Genomic DNA, 21427 nt, shown 5'->3' with positions numbered 1-21427 from the left:
ATAATACCAAGATGAGCAATTTGCCTTATTCTTAAAAATGGGAGTATATATACAAAACATAGGTCTTATTTTTGTTTCGTTTTTGCTTTTTGCCCAGGCCACTGATACAAGGCCCATAGTTGTAACTAGTATTACCGGTAACTCAACGTTGTGTTAAATTTCTGACAACCTTGTTTTTTAAATATTTTCTTGTTAACATGTTAGCATTTAAATTTACACAAATAATTCCCTGCCATTGTTATCTTCATTATGTCTTTTTATATTCAATGAATCTTGATAACATATTTTAAAGTCAGTTTTCCTGTAACTTAATTGATTTATCTCTTTCTTTTTTTATTTTTCTTTGATGAAAAAATCTTCCGGATGCTATTATCATTTCGAAAATATTTCAAACAAACTTTTATCTTCACACTTTTACCTGAAAAATATTCTTTTCCTGGTTTTAAAAAGCAATATTTTCGTATTCTTTTTTTTTTCCTTTTGGATTTAAATCAAACACATAAATAAACAGTTGTACATCTGTGTTTAAATGTAAACATAAATTTCTTTGTGTTATTCCACTAGTTGTTTCTTGTCGCTTTTTGTCACTTCTTGTCGCCAATTAGTGAGACCCGCAAACATACGTCATCATTGAAACAGAAACTCCACGTCTGTCCGATTAGTCCAGGACCACCGCTAATTTAAATCCCTGACTGTGCTGCATGTCTGTAAGTCATACAAACATTTGTCCCTCAAAAACTCTGTTGATGTATATGGCGGGTGTGCCAGGTGACCAGTATGACCAGGAGCACCTGTAGGTTAAGCGTCCTCTGCTTTTCTGGAAACACCAGCCGAATTGCTCATAAAAGGTCAAGTCCAGGATAGTTGAAAGAGGAAAAGTTTGTACTAACTCATTCTAAAGTCGATAAAAAATGATTTGGTAAAAATCTGAATCCACCACCATCAAAACAAAACAAATATCCCCAGTGCCAAGTCACAAACTGATAGTTCAAGCTACGTTTCGCTACTCAGCAGTATGTAGCCATGGCAAAATGAAAAGTTTCTTGAAATAGCTTTAAACTACTTGAAGATCTTGTTAACTTTGCCATGAGAGGAATACACTACAAAAATCCTTCAAAATATGCATTTTTTTAAGTTATAGGTCCAAATTATGGAAAATTGGTCTTTTTGGCTGATTTTTATGTCCTATCTTGTAAAAAGTGTAGAAAATTTAGTAAAAATATCAAATATCAAACTTTGAGGGCTATATTTACCTAAATATGGTGGTAATAAGCTCTTGAAATCAAGTTTTGTGTAGATTTGAGCAAAAATTAGGTTAGAAATGAGGAAAAACTCACTTTCATTACTGCGGTTAAGGCCATATCAGCATTCCCCTATGGCAACATGGAAAATCCATTATTGAGTACTTTTTTTGCTTTAGGTGCCCTTTACTGGTCATGTTTTAATGTGAAAACACTGTATTTACAAATTTAAAGCCAAATATATCACCTTTTGTGAAAATTTAAAGATTTAGGATTTTTGACATGTGATCAAGAAAAAGGGGGAGGCATGTCAGAAATAAATTTTTAAAAATAGACCAATTTCTCAGAAAATGATTACTTTTAAAACTATTTCTTCATTAATATTGTTAAAAAACAAGTTGTGATTGATATTTTTTATTTGAAAAGTCAGAAAAAGTTCTTTGCAAATATTTAATGCATTTAAGTATGGTAGAATATTGTCACTTTTTTGCTCGTACAACTTGGTTACCCTATATTTAAAAATCAAATATTGAAAAAAAGTGCTTGTGACATTTCACTGAAACTTTGCAAATGCATTCAGTATGTGTGTAGGAAGATACCTGTATAGTTATTTATTTTTTCTAAGACAAAAAGTGACTCTTTAGGTTACAGACCACCAATTCAACCAATGAGCATTTGGAACGTACGCAAAAATAGTCCGCAGAAATTACCCCTGTTCCTCATAGTGCTGTGAAAAAAGTTCTCATCTTATTTAAAAAATTTAAACAGTTTCTGAAAGGAAAAACATTTCTGTACATTTTATAGGTGCATTTTGCTTCTTGTGATGTGAAGCCTAATCTCCATAATGATTTTTAAATATACCCCTGTCTTGTGAAAACACTGGGATTTCCCATGCTATTTATAGACCCTTCACTTCCGGTGACCAGTACTGCACTGCAAGTCTGCTAACCCCACATGCCATTCTGAGGATTGTGAGCTGACATATGTAGAATCATGCTGATATATAGTCCTCTGCAGGTTAAAGTTAAAGTAAAGTCCATAGAAGCCATTGAATATTGTGAAATTAGCATAGAAGCCTATGGAAAGTGGAATTAGTGGTTTTTAGCCTTAAATATGTACATGTAATGAATTAGTTTTTGTAAAGAAGAACAGGGGAATGATATACATGTACGTAACCAACGTCAGATCAAAGGCTTAGTATTTTGATCAGCAGTATGGGGTTAAACTAGATACGATTAAGTAACCCCTCCCCCTACGCTACGCTACATGAGGGTTAACGAGTCGATAAAAAAAAAAACACACATTAGGTAACGAGATTAATCCCTTTAAGGATTTGAAGCTGGATATATATATTTTTTGCTTTGAACACCACCCGTCAAAACAAAAAAAATTATCCCCAGTGCCAAATCCCAAAAGGGATTATAATATGAAGGTCCAGAGGCTTAATATTTTGACCACCAGTATGGGGTTAAACTGGATATGATAATGTAACCCCCCTCCCAAACACTACAATTCGTGAGGGTTAACACATTGTATGAAAGGTCTAAACTCATTGAAAAGTCTATAAAAAAAATATTTGGTAACAGGCTTAATCCGTTCTGGGATTCAGTGCTGGAAATATATATATATATGCGCCCTTGGCATTTTGGGCGAATACGATATTTTCCGACGTTAGTAGAATTTGTTTGGTCGAAAATATTGATTAAGTTGTGAGGCATTTTTTTAATATCGGAGGTTATATAGTGTCATTTTTTGCTGGTCAATCGATTGGTCAATTGTATTTTAAGTTTAATTTGATAAAAGAAAAATTCTCCCAATCAAATTTCGCCCTTATTGTATAATACTCGAGTGAAAAAAGTTGTTTTGAAACATGGATATGTTGGGGGAATCAGGAAAAGAGGTTCATTTTTAGGGTAAGAGTAATACATTATCAACAGCAGCATTTTCGTTGAGATTTTACCACCATTTCAATAAAGAATGACAATTATTCAAAGGATTGAAGAGCAAAATTTTCTCATGAAAAATTCTACGATTATTTGGGACTTGAATGTTCCACAACAGAACCTCGAAAGATAGCCACACCCATATGCTTTTTTTTCTGACTGTTATCTGAACATAAGTCAATCCAAACAGGTCACCATCCTTTTGCTATAAGGAATTTATCGGACCTTTTCATAATTGAGGATAATTAAGACCCGAGACGATTTGAATGTGTAACGGCAGAACAGGCAGGTAATCAAGTCAAGTAAACCTTATTTAAAGTCGATAAATCAAACAGGAAATATAAGCTCTGTACAACTTTTGAAATCGCCATAGTGTAATTTTTGCTGAATTATAAAATGTACACTGCTCTCGCAGATTCATCGGCGGTAAGACCTCACTAACCTACAATGCATTCAAATCAAGGACATCCATTTTAAAAACATTTCAGGTCATTTTGTATTGGTCTGAATTTCCTCTGACACTGCAACCCTCTTCTTTTTTATTTGGATATTGATATGTCGGGTTGGGGTCAGAATGATGTGCCATACAAAAAGTTGGAGATTCAGCGGTACCGCGGAGTACCGCCCTTCAACTGCTTGTATTTGTAACAACTTTCAAGTTGAAATTGTGCATGTCACATCTACCTAGTTTGATTCCGGGATCATTTTCCTGTATGCTGATACCAAATTTGCTACAAAAATTACATTTTTTATTGAAGTTTTGATCATTTTCCATGAGAGACCCTGTTTTGTTGACATTTAAAATGTTTTAAAATTTTTGAACTGTAACTAATAGAGAGCATGTTACTTTTGGAACAGGAGGGTAGTGCACACATGATTTTTCTGTGGAATTTTGAAACATTCCAGTTTTAAAAATTGTTTCTGCTCTGTTCCTTCCATAATGTAATTTTTGTAGTTAATTTGGTATTAGCAAACAGGAAAATGATTCCAGAATCGAAGAGTAATCAAGGGAACCAAGGTTATATTGGTAATCAAAAGAATGTAATCTAGAGACAAAGACTAGACATGGAAAACAGACATTCACAACAAAGAACATGGAGCAATGTGGAAAACCACCGCTCGCCAAATACGAGTAGATGTGTATTTTGGCAAGTTCTCATTTGCTTACACTCGTCAATTTGGCGACCATCAATTGATTGGCAAGGTCCAAGGAAAGTTAACCAGCCAACAGGTTATTTAGTAAAACATCCCTTAACATCATACATTGTAAATATGTTCCCTTCATTTTAAGAAGTTTAGCTTGAATATTTCAAGTCAATTTTGGCATGATATGCACAATTTTATTGACTTGTAAAGCATTGTTTACAATCTGCCATTTTAATTTCTGGTAAACGGGATGCGCCAAAACCTAGGTGACGGTCCTGATCTCATATTAGTATTCAAATAAAATTATCTTGGTAATTTAAGATTTGTTACCTTGCAAATTAGTTGTTTATTGTCAAAATAAAAATGAACAAGAAGCAAATGATTTTCTTGTTTCATAATGATGAATCTGTCAAAATATTATTTTATTTTTAAAATGTGAATTCAGAAGTGGAGTACTTATTTTGTTATTGTAAAGTACTTGAAAAACTTAAATGGGAGGGAATATTCGAAAATGGAAAAGTTTTTGATAAATTTAAAAATAAATGAAAAGATAGTTTTAAAATGTGAGTTCAGAATTGGGGTACTTATTTTGTTACTGTAAAGTACTTGAAAAATTGGAGGGAATATTCGAAAATGGAAAAGTTTTTGATAAATTTAAAAACAAATGAAAAGATAGTTGCAGAAAGACAGGAGATAGTCAAATCCAAGAGAAAACAGACGATAGTACAGAAGAAAAAAAACACAAAAAAATGTGGGTAGTTGAATTTATATTTGGCTAGCAAGATCAATATTCCACTAGCCAGAATGGCAAGTTGGGGAAAAATGGTTTCTCACACTGATAGAGTAACTAAAATCATACATACTAAGTAACAAAAGCAAGTGAACAACTCGGACTCCACTAAAAACTGGGAGCATGGACCAGGTGCACCGGTAGGGTAAGCGTCCTCTGCTTTTCTAGAAACACCTGCCGAGTTGCTCATAAAAAGTCAAGTCTGGGTAGACAAACGAGGAAAGGAAAACTATGACCCGTTGAATAAATCAGTTTTCATGGTGCAGATGGATACACCATAACGATCCACAAACTAGGTAGGTGTGACCTGCACAATTTCAACTTGAAAATCATTACAAGTGGTTGAAGGGCTGTACTCTGTGAAAAAAAAAATCATTTTTTTGTATGACACATCGTTCTGACCCAACCCTACATATTAATATCCAAATGAAAAAGAGGAGAGTTGCAGGGTCAGAGGAAATATGGACTAATTTTGTATGTGGACCTTATTAGCTAAAGGATTGATTTAGAGATAAGCCCCTTGGTGACCTGAGGCCAAGCCCTCCAATATGGATTATGGTTATCTTAATTTCCATTGCCCCTTTTTCTCTAGGCAATGTTAAAACGCAAGGGTGTTAAGATACTGATAGTGATAGGGATTTTTTGCTAAGGGTAAGAATGCTTCATTGATTTTCCAGATGTCAGAATGACAGGACAGTCTTAATGGGATGGCATTTTTTTTTTACAAGAAAACAATCGAATGCCATTATACTAGCATTGCATAAATGATATGTTGTGATTCATACACTACTGTCAACTAAAATTTTAATTTCTCCACTCTTCATAGTGGAGTCACTCATGTCCACTGTGACTCCACCAAAGGGAAAACTGGGATAAGAGTGCTCCATTTCAATAGTTTTCAATACTTATTTCTGTCAATTACTGAGATGTTATTAAACTGCTAGAACTATTCAAAATGCCTTGGTATACCAACAGGAGAAGTTAGTTACAATTTTTGAAATGGTGACTCCACTTTGGAGAGTGGAGAAATTAAAATTTGTGTTGACAGCAGTGTATGAAACATATTTATTGTTTCCTTCCACAAACAATTCTTATTTTTTGGGTTCAACCCTTTGACTGCCAGAGTTTTTACTAAGAGAGTGCCAGATGTATTTTCAAAAATGTTTTCCTAGCTGTTGTTCTGTGACATTCGTTGTGCAACAATTGTATGACGTGACAATGACGACTCCAATAAGAGGCATCAAGTGGGTGGAATGAATACTACACACTTGTTGCCCATTGCTATTTTTAAGAAATTAAGAAAACTTTTGACAGATTTTAAAATTCACATTATATTACAAGTGATTAACTTTCCGATCCATTTGATATATGGACAAAGACAATGCCTATTGCCTTTTTTTTGGGAGGGGAACACTTCACTTTTTGTTTTGCCAAAAGTGTGATTGTTGTGATAGAGGTGTTTAAGTTTGACAAAACTAAATGTACAATGGTTAAAAAACTTTATTATTTCTATTGCTATCACTTGATACATGTATGTGTCATTTTTTTAGAATATGAATATGGAATTTACAGAGTTAATATTATTGACTTATGTGGAGTAAATTATGACCTGTGTATGGAAACAAATCTCAAGGAACACTTAGATTTAATGAGTGTGAGGAACTTGATAATCCCGGCTCCAAATGGATGAGTTTGTGTCAAACTTTGGTGTGGGTTTATAAAGATGGGGCATAAGTTGTAAGTGGTTTTGGTTGATCTCAACTATCAGCTTTCTGTACGAGATTTGCATGCCTAGAGCAAAACAATGCCTGCAGCTTGTTTTGGGAGGACCAGACGTGTGGCCTTCGGTTCTGTAGAAGAAGTAATAATAGAAAAATAGGACAAAAATTAAAAATGAAACATTTATTTCTAGCAACTGATATAAATCATATAACGGCTCAATTGCAATCTTAAAAGAAAAAACAATTAATCGGGAAAATGAGGTTCATATCAGCAAAGGCTCATATATTTAAATGAATGTGTGTACACTGTTTGTTGAATTCATATAACTTCTTGTCTAGCACAAAAGGTATATAAGCTTTTCATTAAGATACTATGTAACTGTCAGTGTTTTAATTGTTATGATAACCATTACATGTTACAGCATAAGAGAAAAACTTGTTGACACTAGGCCCGCCAGTCATCTAGCCAAGTAAATTAAAAAAAAATTGATATTGATTGATAAATGACTGAACTACCAAAACTTTCTTTTATGGACCTGCCCCTTCTTTGCCTCTAAATGGCACGTTTTGTCTTCACAAAGGCCTTGCTACTTTGACACCTGGAAAACAAGTTTTTGACATGATGTATCAGCCCTCTGGCACCGAAAGGAGTACTACTTTGGGCTGATGATCAACCCAGTGTAGCACAGAACTCTTTAAACTTGATTGGAAAAAAATGTATTTCAAAATATAAATTTCTACTCCACAATTAATTTGACAAACCTGTCATTTGAACAGGTCTCAAATTTGTAGAACCATGTGTGTATACCAATTTTAAAATTATCATTGTTTATACAAAATGAGTTACCTCCCCTGCAGTCTTCACATTTCCTGTAATTTCAACAGTACATTATTTTTTGCGTAAGTTTTGTTTGCAATAGTTAAAAGAAATACTATTTTTTTCCAAAATCCCAATCCCATATCCCCTTGCTTTCATAATGGTCTATAACTTAATAGTACTTCACAAGGCTTCACATTTATAACCCTAAGAGCATCTCTAGCAAAATCTTTTTCAGTTTTGGCCGGTTAGATTAATGTGTACAGATACTGGAAATATTACAGATATTAGAGATACACGTACATGTACATACATCCATGTGTTTCCTGAAGTTTTTAAAAATATCACATTCACTGCTTGAAATAAATGTAAGTAAAAAAAAAGGCTTGAAAACTATCAGAAAAGATGAATTTATTTTTACCAAAACGTAATCTTAACCTTATTATATATATTCATCCAATGACAGTAGAGCAGTCAACATATGAAGATACATGTATATATATTAAATTAAACTTGTTCAGACACATATTATGTGACAGGATAAATAGTAGTTATGCAAGGGAGATTGTACATTTGTATTACTTGTACATGGCACAATGACCAGTTTAGTTTATCATGTACAAATGTATATTAATTCCTACATATTAAAATCTACATGTATCAATGAAAATTCATGTAGAGTAGATGTAAGATAGAAATAATGTCAATTGTTAATAAATAGACCAAGAATTAGTTTGCAATTCTAACTATTACTTGTCTTCTCTGTTTGTCCAAACTTTAAAAGTTTTAGAGAATTTAATTATCCAACATAAAATGTATAGAAATGTCCATCATTTACAACTGGTAATTATGATTTGGAAATTCCTACAGCCGGTGACTAGGAAATCACAACCATGCATTACTACTTTTAGTATGGGGCATTAATAGTTGACCATTCAAAATGATGAACATTTCTTACATTTAATAAGTGACAACTTCAATGAAGAGTGACCTAATTCAATTACATGTAATTAGATTAGGAGATTTAAAGTTGTTGATGGTACTGGAACTGAGTATATTGAATTATTGGGTATGTTTAATCTTGTACTAGAGATTAATTATTATTTTCTTTTTTTTTTTTTTTTTTTTTTGGGGGGGGGGTTGATTATTAGAAACAACACCATCATGATTTATTTTCATAAATATTTGATTCATCGAGATACAGACTTATTTCAAATTAAGGTGAAATCATGTTTCAGTAATAGATATAAAGTTGGTTAAAAAAAGTATCAATGCAAAGCCTTTTCCATATTGGCCCTGTAATATGCCCTTTGTATTAATAATGGCATCAGATGACTGTAATGGCCATTATTAATACCTTGGGCATGTAACAGGGCCAATACAGAAAAAGCCATACATTAATACTATATTAACATGATGCCCTTATTGTTTGCCTTGTGCTGTCAGATATGGAAGATACATGTAGATTTGTGGTATTAAATATCTGAAATCTACACATTTCATCGTCAGTGCTCTTAGTAAAACACAAATTGTATGTCTTTAAATGACATGAAATGAAAATACTTAATACAAGTTTGAATTTTAAAAAAAACATGGCCGCCATTACTAAAAATAGAACATAGGGGTCAGACAGCAGATTGTTGCATATACAACATGTATCTCCAAAACCGTTAGGTTTTGCCAATATCTTTCAATTGCTGATTTATCCTTATTATAAGGCCTACAAAAGTCTTTGAGGAATCAAACTTGTCAGACGACTCTATGTAAGGGTTATTGCCCTTGAGAGGTGAAAAATGCCTTTTTTTTTTTACATTTTCAGCCTATATCTTGAAAACTATGTTAGATAGAATGAAACTTTCAATTGCTGAAATGATTCTTATTATAACTAATATAAGGCCTACAAAAGTCTCCAGGGATCAAAGTTGTCAGATGACTCCATATTGCCCTTGAAAGGCAAAAATTACATTTTTTGCAGTTTTAAGATAATATCTTGAAAACTATAATAGATAGAATGAAACTTTTGATTGACGAAATGATCCTCATGATATGTCCTAACAAAGTCTTCATGCAGTCATAGTTGTCCAACATCTTTTTGTTACAGTTATTGCCTTTGAAAAGCAAAAATTTAAACAGATGAGCGATTTTGGCTCCTGGAAGCCTCTTATTTATATGTTTCAGGCTCATCCAGTATTGAGTCATAAGTCATAAAATTCCTGATTGTAGAAATAATTCTTAACTTTTTTCACTTTTGGTGTCTTTTGTCTGTTTATCATATTCATATTTCTCATTTTGTCTTTTCAGCATGGTGACTGGATACAAATTTGTCGGAAGTGGCAAGATTCCCCTGGTCCATGATTAATCCTGCATGCACTTGTAGGCAGACAGTAGTTTGAATTAGTAGGAGCAGAATAGCTCCTCAGGTGAGTGGATTCTTATGGATTTGACTTTCCATAGCCTCGGTTTACAGCCTCACACTTTTGTGTCACTGTCCCAAAACGAGTCTTCACCAAGTTTGTGCGGCCAAATCTAATGTTGATTATATTACGTCCAAGTCTCTCATCATCCTCTGTCATGTATAAGCATTTTGCTTCCACATCTGGCATAAAGTCTTTGCCCCAGTGATCTTGCTCAGTACCTTTACATACATAGGAGTATGATTTGTACTTTTCTAAACAATGTCTTGTATAACACACAATGATACTATCTGTTGCATAGCTAAATCTTTTTACAAGTTTGTTCATATCTCCTGCACACTCACTAAGACTAAGAGCTAAGTTGAATCTTCTGTGCAGCTGTTGCTTAAGTCAAAAGCAAATCGTTTTTAGAGCATAGTGCAATCTGCTTTAGTTACAAACTGTAGCATCATTTCATTAGATTTGGCATTGTCACAGTCTCGCATTTGTGATTTGGCTAAGTATCTGGTGAAGGTTCTCAGGTATGATAATTAAATTTTCTTCTTGTTTCTGGCTAAATCCTCTGAACGAATGACTGTCACCATCTGTTGTTAATTGTCAAAATATAAGTGGTCATTTAGCATATCAGCCAGTATTTCGAAATACCTATCTTCATTGCCTATCGTAGCACTCCATTTCATGTTAGCTGAACATTTACCAGGATAGCCTGGACACTCTGGATCTCGTCCAAGTGATCTTAGATTGCTTGCTGTCTTACAAAGTTTGTTTGCATCATGAAGCTCTATAAGTTTCTTCTTTACTGTCACATTTCTGCTAGTGAACTTCTAGCTTGGGTACAAGGCTGAAACTGTGTTTTTCTATGGTGACTGAACAAGGATTTTTTGTATTGTGTGTCAGTTTAAGCTAGTATAGGTGTGTTTTCTGGGAACCCATATCTTCAAAGTGCGATTTTTAGCTCGCCTGGCCAAAGGCCATATGTGCTATTGCCATCACTTGGAGTCCGTCGTCATTAAACAATTTTTCAAAACTCTTCTCCTCTCACACTACTTGACCAATTGGTACCAAACTTTGTATGAATATTCTTTGGGGTATCCTGCATAGCACTGAAGTGGGGATTTTTGATCCATAAAAAAAATGGCCTCCGTTACTAAAAATAGAACATAGGGGTCAGACAGTAGTTTTTTGCATATATCTCCAAAACCGTTAGGTTTAGCTGATTTAACAAACTGGGTAAAAGTGTTCAACATGATGAGATCTATCTGCGGTCAAATTTTCATTTTCATTTTCATCTGATAAGCCATGTTGGAGTTACTGCTCTTTTTCAATGTCTACTAAAGTCTTCAGGCATAAGAGTTGTTAGATGCCTCCTTATAAGAGTTATTGTCCTTGACAGGGGAAAATGACAGGTTTTCCTTTTTTCAGTTTTCAGCCAATGTCTTGAAAACTATGATAGATTTTAACTTTCATTTGCTGAAATGATACTTATGATAAGTCCTATCAAAGTTTTCTTGAGTCAAAATTGTTGGGCAACTTCTTGTTTAATTTATTGCCCTTGAAAGGCAAAATTCAACCAGGTGAGCGATTCAGGCTCCAGCGGCTTTCAGTGACTTGGCCACTTTTGACCCTGATTTGATCAGACTACACACAGTATGATGATAGAGTTGCCAGTGCCCTTGTTGACTTTATGGACTGGCGTATGGATTCAACTGGAAAAGTTCCTTGCATAGCTTATATTTGCTGGTACAGTACTTCTAATAGCGTGATTAAGGGGCTTTTTTAGTTGTAGTGTTTTTAGCAGTCTTATATGTAGCAAGCATCACTTTACCTAGGCGGTAGTTTATAATTTGTTGGATGTTTGGACTTCTCATTTGATTCAATTTCAAAATTTTCTTGCTTTAAGTAACCACTTTTTTCAATCCAAGTCTTAGATTTCTTAATTTTTTAACATGCAAATAAATAAAGTGAACATTTTGAATGGTTACCACAGCCCAGGAACAGTTCACTATGATACTATGGCATCAGTAACATATGATAGTTTTGATAGAACCCCATCAGGAATTTTGTAGTATCATGTATATTCCTGTGTTTATTCTGCTTGTCACCTTGCTGCTATGTCAGAAGCAACAGCCCAATGGAGGTGTTTTTTGGGGGGTTTTCAAGCGAGCTGGCATTATATCACACACACTTGACAGATTTGTCACATACTTCCTATGGTTGGCTGACATGGGTCTTTTCTTGAGGTAAAGTACTGGTTCAGTTAAAGTAAGGCCTTTGTTGACCATGCTTTCTGCGGCTTTATATGCACTACACTACTGTCTGGGTTTGTGGTTACTTCATTAAGCTCTAACCCATTTCACAGTTCGTGCCTAGGCTTGTTCATTTCCAATACTGTCTTGCATGTTAGTATTCACCTTTTTAGTATTTTACTGTATGCTTTTTCTTTTTTGATGAGCCAGCTTTGATTTTTGATTTGTGGCTACAACATGTTTGAATGTTTCATTTTCAATTACAGAGAAGTTAGACTGTTGCTAGTTGGAATGGCGTTTTTCCAATACCTTAATATATTCTGCTGATATAGATTACATCGGCCTGGACATTTATTGTCTTAGGATCCTAGCCGTGTAGTCTTTTCACCCTTTTTACCTTTTCTCTCTGCATTTTCATGTCTTCATTTTTCTTTTCTATTATTTTAGCCACTTAATTTGATCTGTACTGCATGCCTGATACAGATGGAGGGGGAATATTTGATGCCATACAAACTTGATGGTAACTTGATGTACCTATTGGTGTGTGTTGAAGACGCACTTGCCTGCCTACATTTACATGTATTTTGGCTGCATGACGACCTCGCTTGTTGCTTTCAACGTCTTCGTACAAGCTAAAGGTTTTTGATTTGTATTTGCACTTAGTACACTTTGTCACTTCTCTCCAAGCTGAACCCCATTTCTGTTCTTTCAATAAATCTTGTCTAAGTAACCTTTATACTTGTGACATTTGTATGTGCTCCCTAAATACTTTATTCCACATGTCACTATTTTTTCCTATTGTTACTGTTCTATTTGTCTTTCTTTCAGATCTGTAGGCAAAATTAAAAGTTTTTACTATAAATTTCCTTCAAAATTCAATTTTAGAAAGGATTTATTTTTCATACAATCAATCAGTTGAAAAATTGTCTATTTAATTACCTCCCTTGATTTCATTAAAATTTTTTTTTCATGCACCATTTACATTATATGCTCATATCTCACTTTTCCATATCTAATTTTTATAGTAATTTCTTGACGGTGAATAAAAATAAAAGTTTTATGTAGGTTTCTCTTGTTTTTAAGGATTTCAAACAAAAAAAAAATGGGGTGGGAGGGGGGGTTATTTTCATGTTTTCTACCATAGGCATACAAAAAACTCAAAAACTCTCTATTTTACATGTATTGAAAAACTCTTTTTTTACATGTATAAATATGGCTTTCATGTATCAAAGTACTTCTGAATAACTTATTTAGTTAGGTTAGTATAAAGATTTGTCTTGTGCAGTCTTAATTTTATTCTCAGCACATTTTCCACTTCAGTCATAGCTGCCTGATTTGTACACAACAACTGCACAGATGTCATGGAGACTAGAATTTCTGTTGAATGTTTGCTTGTTGGAGATTTAGTCACAAGGTCATATTCATCCAGTGTTAGTCTAACAAAATTAGTTGCTTGTATTTCATATACTTCAGAATTTGTATATGTAAGCCCTTTTTTGTGGGGTGTGTTTCCCTTCCTAAACTTGTATTTTTTCAGGTGAACAGCATAGTGTCCCTTTTTTTAAATTTTGTCATGAAATTGCATTGTAAATTGCCTTTTTTAGGTTAAGTGGTTCATTTGGACGACAATTTTATTAGTTTGATACAGTTTTTATTGTTGATAATAGAAATGGAATCTGTTTTTTTCTCATTTTCACAAGGATAAGATAAGGGATGCTATATTTTGATAATGAGATGACTCTGGTTTTATCTTGATGCACTTGCAGGTAGCTATACATGTTATGAAAAATACTAGTTAAGTGTAGGGGAACATAACACATGCATTTCTTGTTATGAAACCTTTTTTTAGACCACCATATTACTTATCAATGGTTTTTTTTGCACTGAATTTGAAGTCCTCACCCTCAATTTTGTTCAGTTTTCTGTTGTGGAACTCTGTATTTTGTGTTTCTAAGACAAGAATAAACTCATTTTCACAAGTTAATTGCATAGTTTTCTTCAAGAAATCAACAGAAATTTCTTTAAGTTGAAAAGTCTAGGGTTGAAAATTCCTAAAGCCCGACGCCCGGGACTAAAAAAAATTGCACCTCGGACTTGCCGTTTTTCAATGAAATAAGTCCGTCGGGCATGGCAAATCTAAAAAAATAAAAACTGATTTTTGAAAGATTCCCTCTCCTATAAATAGTTATAACTTTATTTTTAGAATGGGTATTTACTAGATCAGACACATTTTTTGACATACTACAAGTTTTATTAATCAAGGGCTGGAATGATAAAGATCAAATTTCATTGATAAACTTTTGAGGATAAGATCGTTGCTCAATTATAATTTCACGGTTAAAAAAAATGCAGAAATGGAAAGCTGATGACAAGGCATCAGACGTGGAGACAGAATCAATTGACACTGTGTCTTCTTCCCTGCAAACATAGAATTATACATAAGAATATCAGATAACAAAATTGCATTTATATCGATTGGGACTTGACACAACATTGTTCGGCTTAGTGTACAAAAGATGAAAAAGTCCAGGGCTCGGGTCTTCCCAAAAAAATGTTCAACCCCTGAAAGTTTTGCTGAATAATACAAAATTTACTCTGGCCGCAAGTGGAGACAAGATACTAAATTACTTGTAACTTTGATGTTAGGAAACAGAAAAGCATAATATTTGGTCTTTGAATATAAAAATGAGTAATTTACTGAAAAAATATTTAGATTTGATGGAATTTGTTCCCTTATAGGTATAAAGTCACTAAATATTCATGAGATCAACACGCACTGCCCATTTTGGGGATAAAAATTTGGGGTAAGGAAATGAATGCCAGAACTTAGACCATTGAATAATACTGCTTTGTTTGAATTTTTTCTTACAGTACTTTCATTTTTTAGTAATTTTTATTTAATTTTTTTTTCTAGAACTGAAATATTTTTTTTCACCAAAGATCTAAAGAACAGGGATGTCCAGTATGGAAACACAGTGCTGAAATACATTGTTTACAAACAAGCCATGTCAATTGCCAAAAAGTTCTGCATGACCATATAGTTTGACTGCGGCATAAGATGAAACTATATATTTATCTAAACAATATATGAAAAATCCAGGTTTTGAATGGTAAAAAAATATTGGTGTTGATTGAGTGATGGCTAAGCATAGAAAGTAATGGGAGTTTTTTTCCAGAATTTATACCTATAATGGATAATGTTCGGTAAGGACCCTTTTTTGCCTCTTAATTTGGGCTTTTTTGAAAATTTGATTTATCTGATTTCTAAGTAATAGCAGTATAGTAAAATGGTGGCAAACACTGAATTTAAGATGTTTTTGACAAGATTTATGATTTTATTCCAGAAATAACGGTGTGCATGTATGAGACTTTTACAAAAACCTTAAACATTTCTGCAATTTTGACAGTGTTTTTTTGTGTGGAACGGAAGTGGCCACACATCTGTTGACTCAGGATATTTTTACATGAGTTGTAACTGACAATTATACACAAAATATATGAAGCAAGAGAGTCAAAACATGCATGTGCCCATTGTTCAAAGAGTGATAAACTACACAAAATTTGGTGTTTTCCAGCCTTTTTAACAGATCTTTCCAATCTCGGTTAAGTTTGAAGGGCTTATATGACCTTACAGGTTCAAATTATTACCATAAACCAATCAAATCAACTATAGAACACATTGAAGAGCTTGAGAAACAATATTAGAGTTTCTGCATGTAGACTTTGTTTTTGAGGCTAGATTTTGCCCTTACCAAACCAACTTCTTTGTCGGCTACAACCATATTTCCCATGGAAGTTTTAAAAAAAAAATTGTAAGGTATTTCAAAACATATCACATTTACTCCAGATTTTTTGGAAAACTTTATTGCAAACTTTGCCTGTAGTAATAGGTACAAGTATTGCATTGATATTCTTGAGCGGGTCTACGTCAAAACATGTAGGCTAATAAATAGTTAGAGTTCCTTTTTCTTATATTTTTTTTAAACAGCTGCATGTAATTTTTAACTTGAATTTTGGCCATATTTAAAGATGTATCCAAGTAGATAAAATATGTGATTTTTATTTACAGATTCAAAGACAGGAAAGAGGAAGGATATCCAGTTGATATGGAGCACTACAGCTCAACACAACCAAAGTGAAAGTAGAAAACATGTGCTTTTGACTTCAAGGTTTGAAAGTTTCCCAATCTTTGTGGAATGGTCTAGGTTTTTTAAGTTAAAATCAAATTTCCTGAAACATTCTATATGCATGAAAGTTGTACATGTATCATAATTCAAGATATTGATCCTGACAATATAATTACAAATTAACATGTCAATGATATAATTGATACACATTTTTTTATATAACATCATAAGCAACAAAAAATTATGGATAAAATAATAATAAGTCATCATGGATACGAGACTAACTAATTACCTCACTTATGTTACATTCCTTATGCATTTCTTCCTCTCTTATAATTTCAATAGAATAATTTGTTTTTTTCCTACCTACTGACTCAAGCTTTAAACCATTGGGTTGAGAAACAGCAAACAAACATATTTTTATGTTTGGCCTGATATAGAATTTTTCCATGTTTATGTGCACACTTATATTTGAAAGTAAAAATCACTCACCTAATGCATTTTTGCTACTCTCAATTGATATTTTTTTCTAAAAATAATATATTTTTTTGAGGATTTTGAAAACAAACAGTTACCTCCCCTTACAAATGGTCACTTAATATCAAATTCATTCATGTTTACCATGTTTTAGAACAATTTTAATGCAAATTTCTATTATGATGAATATTGTAGTTGTTGACAGGTCTGGAATATCTTCTTTTATCATACTTTAGTGATATTTCTTGCAGTAAACCATAAATTGTTCATGACTCAGTTTGAGGCCTAATTTTATAGCATAATGCATAGAATTTCAAGTATTGTGGTATAATTGTGGCAAATTGTGTTTTATTGCATTTATTAAAAGCAATTATCTGTTTTTTATAGGATCAAGCAATCAATGATAGTTGTCAGCTGCCAGGTTTTTTAGGTTCAGCTGAACAACTGTGCCCTGCAGCAGCACCATAGGTTTATGTATTTGGAAACTTTGTTTGAAAATAACATTCTTAAGAGATTTATGTAAGCATTTTTATTTGTTAGCATACAAAGCACAATCAAATTGTGTAGTTAAAATGTTGATTTTCTACTTTTCCAGAAAAAAGAACTGCATTTTACTAAAAAAATGTATGTTTTTCAATGCTTAATTTACCTAGTAGGTTAGAAAGCAAGAGATGAATAAAATAAGTAAATTTTACAGTTTTGTTTATGTATTGGGGATATGTTTCTATAAGAAATACACTTCTTTATCAAACTAATGATGAGAGAGATCAAGGATTATAGTTTTAAACTAAAAGAATGTAATCCAGAGACAAAGACCAGGCATGGATAACTGATACACAACCAAGAATAAAAAATCACTGAAATATTATACAGCAGTCCCCCTTTGTAGGGGCCCCTCATTTGAAAGACCACTCCTTTCTCTTTTATATACTAATGAACCCCTCTTTGAAGGCCTCCCTTAAATGCTACCAGCGGCCACCCTTTTTCGGCCAAAAATATCTTTTGTCCTCTCAAAAACAACCATGCTGTTGTTTATTGACAACTTTGTTAACAATGATAAACCAGAAGTTTGAGACCGGATGTTCAATAGTTTGACCTGAAAGGTTAAAGTTACACTTCTGTGATTGCACAATTGGTAAACAAAGATGACATCTGTTAAAAAAAATAAAAGTGTTGACACTTGAAAACAAAGTTAAAGTCATTAAATTAACTGAAAAGGGTCACAGTTTGAGGAAGCTGGCGGAAGATTTTATGGTGTGTAAAATGCAAATTTAAAATATTCAGAAAAAGGAGAACATTTTAATTATGAAAACAGTCTGACATCAGTTCATTTTTCAAAGTAAATCTTATACAATGTACACGTTAAAGTACTTTTATGTTTAAATACATTGTTATATTTTAAAGTGTCATACTTGCATTTTAAACAGATAATAAAAGGCATTTTAATATTCATAAAACATGTAACAGACATTATCTGGATTACACCTAAAGATCCTACAAAAGAAAAGCAAATATGTTACATAAGGTACATTTTGTATATATTTTCAGCCATTTTGATTTCCAGATCAATTCCTTTAGAGAGACCACCCCTTTTGTAAAGCCTTTTTTATGTTGCAAATGGGTTGTTCTCTCAAGAGTGGGACTACTGTACATGCAAGGTAAAAAAGAAGTAAGTGAGCATCTAAGACTCCACAAAAACTCATTATTTATGGACTGAACTGCATTGAATTTATTTCTTTTTTTTTTCAGGAGGGAAAAAAGCTGTCTTCCATGATGTGTACAGTGATTGTAATATTCCCAGACAAGGGTCAAACTAAAGTATGAGACCTTTGTAAATATTTATTTGTGTCATAAAATGGATGTATTTTGTGAAAAAAAAACACTTTTCCTATTTGTTCACCCAGGGGAATGGAGGAAAAATAGCATTTATTTTCCTGCATTAGGTTGACTAGTCATGTACCATGTTCAAATGAAAGGAAGAAGAACTTTGGAATAACAGATTGGTATACTGACACAGTTTGTAATGAGCATTATTCTCTCGCAGATTTTTAAAGGATAAAAGTTAAAAAAAAATAGGTTTATTTTATTTTAGAAAATACATAGAAGATGAAATTTTAATAGATTGCATATTACAAATGAGAGTGAAAAAAAAAAAAAACTGCTGAAATTATGGTACCTTTAAACTTCTGTATGAATGGTGATTCATGTCACAATAAGGATATTTCTATAACAATGCTTTTTAGCTCACCTGGCCAAAGGCCAAGTGAGTTTATGCCATCACTTGGCGTCCGTCGTCGTGGTTGTGGACAAATTTTAAAATATCTTCTCCTCTGAAACTACTTAACTGACAGGTTTTAAACTTGGCATGATTGTTCCTTAGGGTGTTCTGCACAAAATGATCTTCGGAATTTTTGATCAATGAAAAAACATGGCCACTGTTACTAAAAATAGAACATAGGGGTCAGATTGCAGTTTTTTGCAAATAACTCAAAAACCGTTTCCTTAAGAAATATCTGGCAGGGATAAAATTGTTCAGCATCATGATATGGACCTATGCCAAAATTTTCAAAAAACAATTGGTCAACTGATGTAGGAGTTACAGACCCTGAAGCAGTTTTTTTTGCATTTTTCGCATATGAACTTTGAAAATCTTTTCAAAATCCACTGCACAGAATTCAATGAAATTTGGCATTTATGTTCCCTAGGGTTTCCCACACAAAATGACTGTTGGGATTGTTGATTCAAGAAAAAAATCATTGCCGCCGTTACTAAAAATAGAACATAGGTTCAGATGGCAGTTTTTTGCAAATAACTCAAAAATTGTTGCCTTTAGCAAAATTCTGGTTCAGGTCATAAAAATGCTATGAAAAGCATTTCCTGCATTTGACAATTTAGTTGATTTTAACTTAGGCTGTCTGATTCCTCAAGTTTTTCAAATAAGCAAATGGTTAACCAGGTGAGCAATTCAGACTCTCTTGAGCCTCTAGTTTCTATCGTGATAGTTTTAACTACTTACTGGAATTAACATTAAACTAATTGGTAGTAGCATTTGTTTAAAGTATTACAACACTTTGAGGGAATGGGGTTATTTATATAATATAAAGTATGTTTATTGCAAGTATCATGATACTTGATAATAGTGTAATGATAATTGTTGAAAGTATTTGTATTCCACTTATTTTAAATAAATGAAAAAAAATATATGTTGCCATTCCCCAATCTTTTATCTTTACTTCGGGACATCACTTATCAAAATCCATCCACGTTTTTTTTTAACACCCTTAGCAAAGTTACCCTATTTTCAACAAAGAAATTTGAGCAAATTGACCAATAAATGGTCAAATACCAATGGCAGTATTTTCAGTTAGTCTTTCAATAGGCCTTCAAAGTTATTTAACTCTGATGTCTTAAAGTTAATTAATTTGTCAATCCAAATTATTTGGCCATTTCTGTTACACTAAAAAATAACATCAGAAGGGGAAAGAAGAATTTGCCTTAATTGTAGTCATACACAAATCAAAGTAGTTCTATTCCCAGGTGGCACTAAAAAAGTTCAGTTAAATATCACTAGAAAATAAACAACAATAATCTTCTAGTAATTTTGTGTGAAGCGAAGTGCTGGGAAAAGAAATAATGGTAAAAATTTCAACCATTTAAATAACTGTAATTTTAGAATCTGATCATACATTGATTTCTAACTGAAGGTCAAGGTCTGTAGTATCCTTTTCTCGAGTTTGTTTTGGGGATAGATGCGATGTATCAAATCCCCAAAATTAGGAATTTTTAAAGATAATATGTCATTTCAGTGGAAACTGAAATTAAAGGATTTAGCTAAACGATATTCTTTCTTTCGAATCAGATCAGCTATAAAGTCGGCCTCATAAGAGTGATGAGATAGGTCAGCTAGTAGAGGAGCACAATTTGTTCCCATTGGAATGCCGACCATTTGTTGACAAAGGGGTCCACAACAGTGGACAAATATGTGTCAAACTGTCATGTACCAACTTAGAAGTACCTATACACGCCATTTTATAAAAGTAGGCACTCATTTGATTAGAAAAGAACTTAAATATAAAAAATCTGATACAATCCTCTCAAGTGTGAAATTGAAACTCAAGTAATGCTGGTCTAGGAATAACAGTTGCTTACATGGTATACTCTCTCTTACAAACCTACTATAATTGGGAAAACAGTATGAAAATAACAAGAGTCACTTAAGTCAGACGACATCGCACTTTCATGTGAGTCTAGTTATTACTGCTGCTGAGAAATGCACTTAAATGTGAAAATGTTATGCAAGTCACTTAAGCACGATATTGAGGTCAACTTAAGGAGACTGTTTTAAGACTTAACACACTGGAAGGTACCCACCCAGAAGTAAACCAAAAAACGGCTGATGTAGGTTTCAGTTTCCTGAGAAATGGACTTTAATGAAAAATGTCATGCAAGTCACTCAAGCGTAAAATTGAGGTCAAGGCTGAGAAACAGTTGTCAGGCTGGTATGT

General features: G+C 33.1%; 2 long non-coding RNA genes across 16 annotated transcripts in view; both read left to right on the top strand.

The window, feature by feature from the left end:
• The window catches only part of LOC148626752 (uncharacterized), a 95536-nt gene that overhangs the window by 60347 nt on the left and 13762 nt on the right, over positions 1 to 21427 (top strand). The window lies entirely within an intron of this gene.
• On the top strand, positions 602 to 19967 carry LOC148626753 (uncharacterized). 15 transcript variants are annotated; one of them, XR_015922143.1, is made up of 8 exons: positions 7878 to 8026; positions 9960 to 10078; positions 12766 to 12956; positions 13639 to 13732; positions 15233 to 15428; positions 16388 to 16487; positions 17310 to 17441; positions 18672 to 19967. It is a non-coding gene; the product is annotated as an uncharacterized LOC148626753 (long non-coding RNA). The 15 variants fall into 15 exon arrangements; XR_015922129.1 differs by having other exon boundaries at positions 15233 to 15522; XR_015922133.1 differs by having other exon boundaries at positions 13639 to 13748; positions 15233 to 15522.

The sequence above is a fragment of the Perna viridis genome, chromosome 1 (assembly GCF_037379345.1).
Source record: "Perna viridis isolate PV_CMFRI_1.1 ecotype Kerala chromosome 1, ASM3737934v1, whole genome shotgun sequence".
NCBI lineage: Eukaryota > Metazoa > Mollusca > Bivalvia > Mytilida > Mytilidae > Perna > Perna viridis.
The sequence above is the reverse complement of the archived record's forward strand: the minus strand, read 5'-3'. Positions and strand labels throughout refer to the sequence as shown.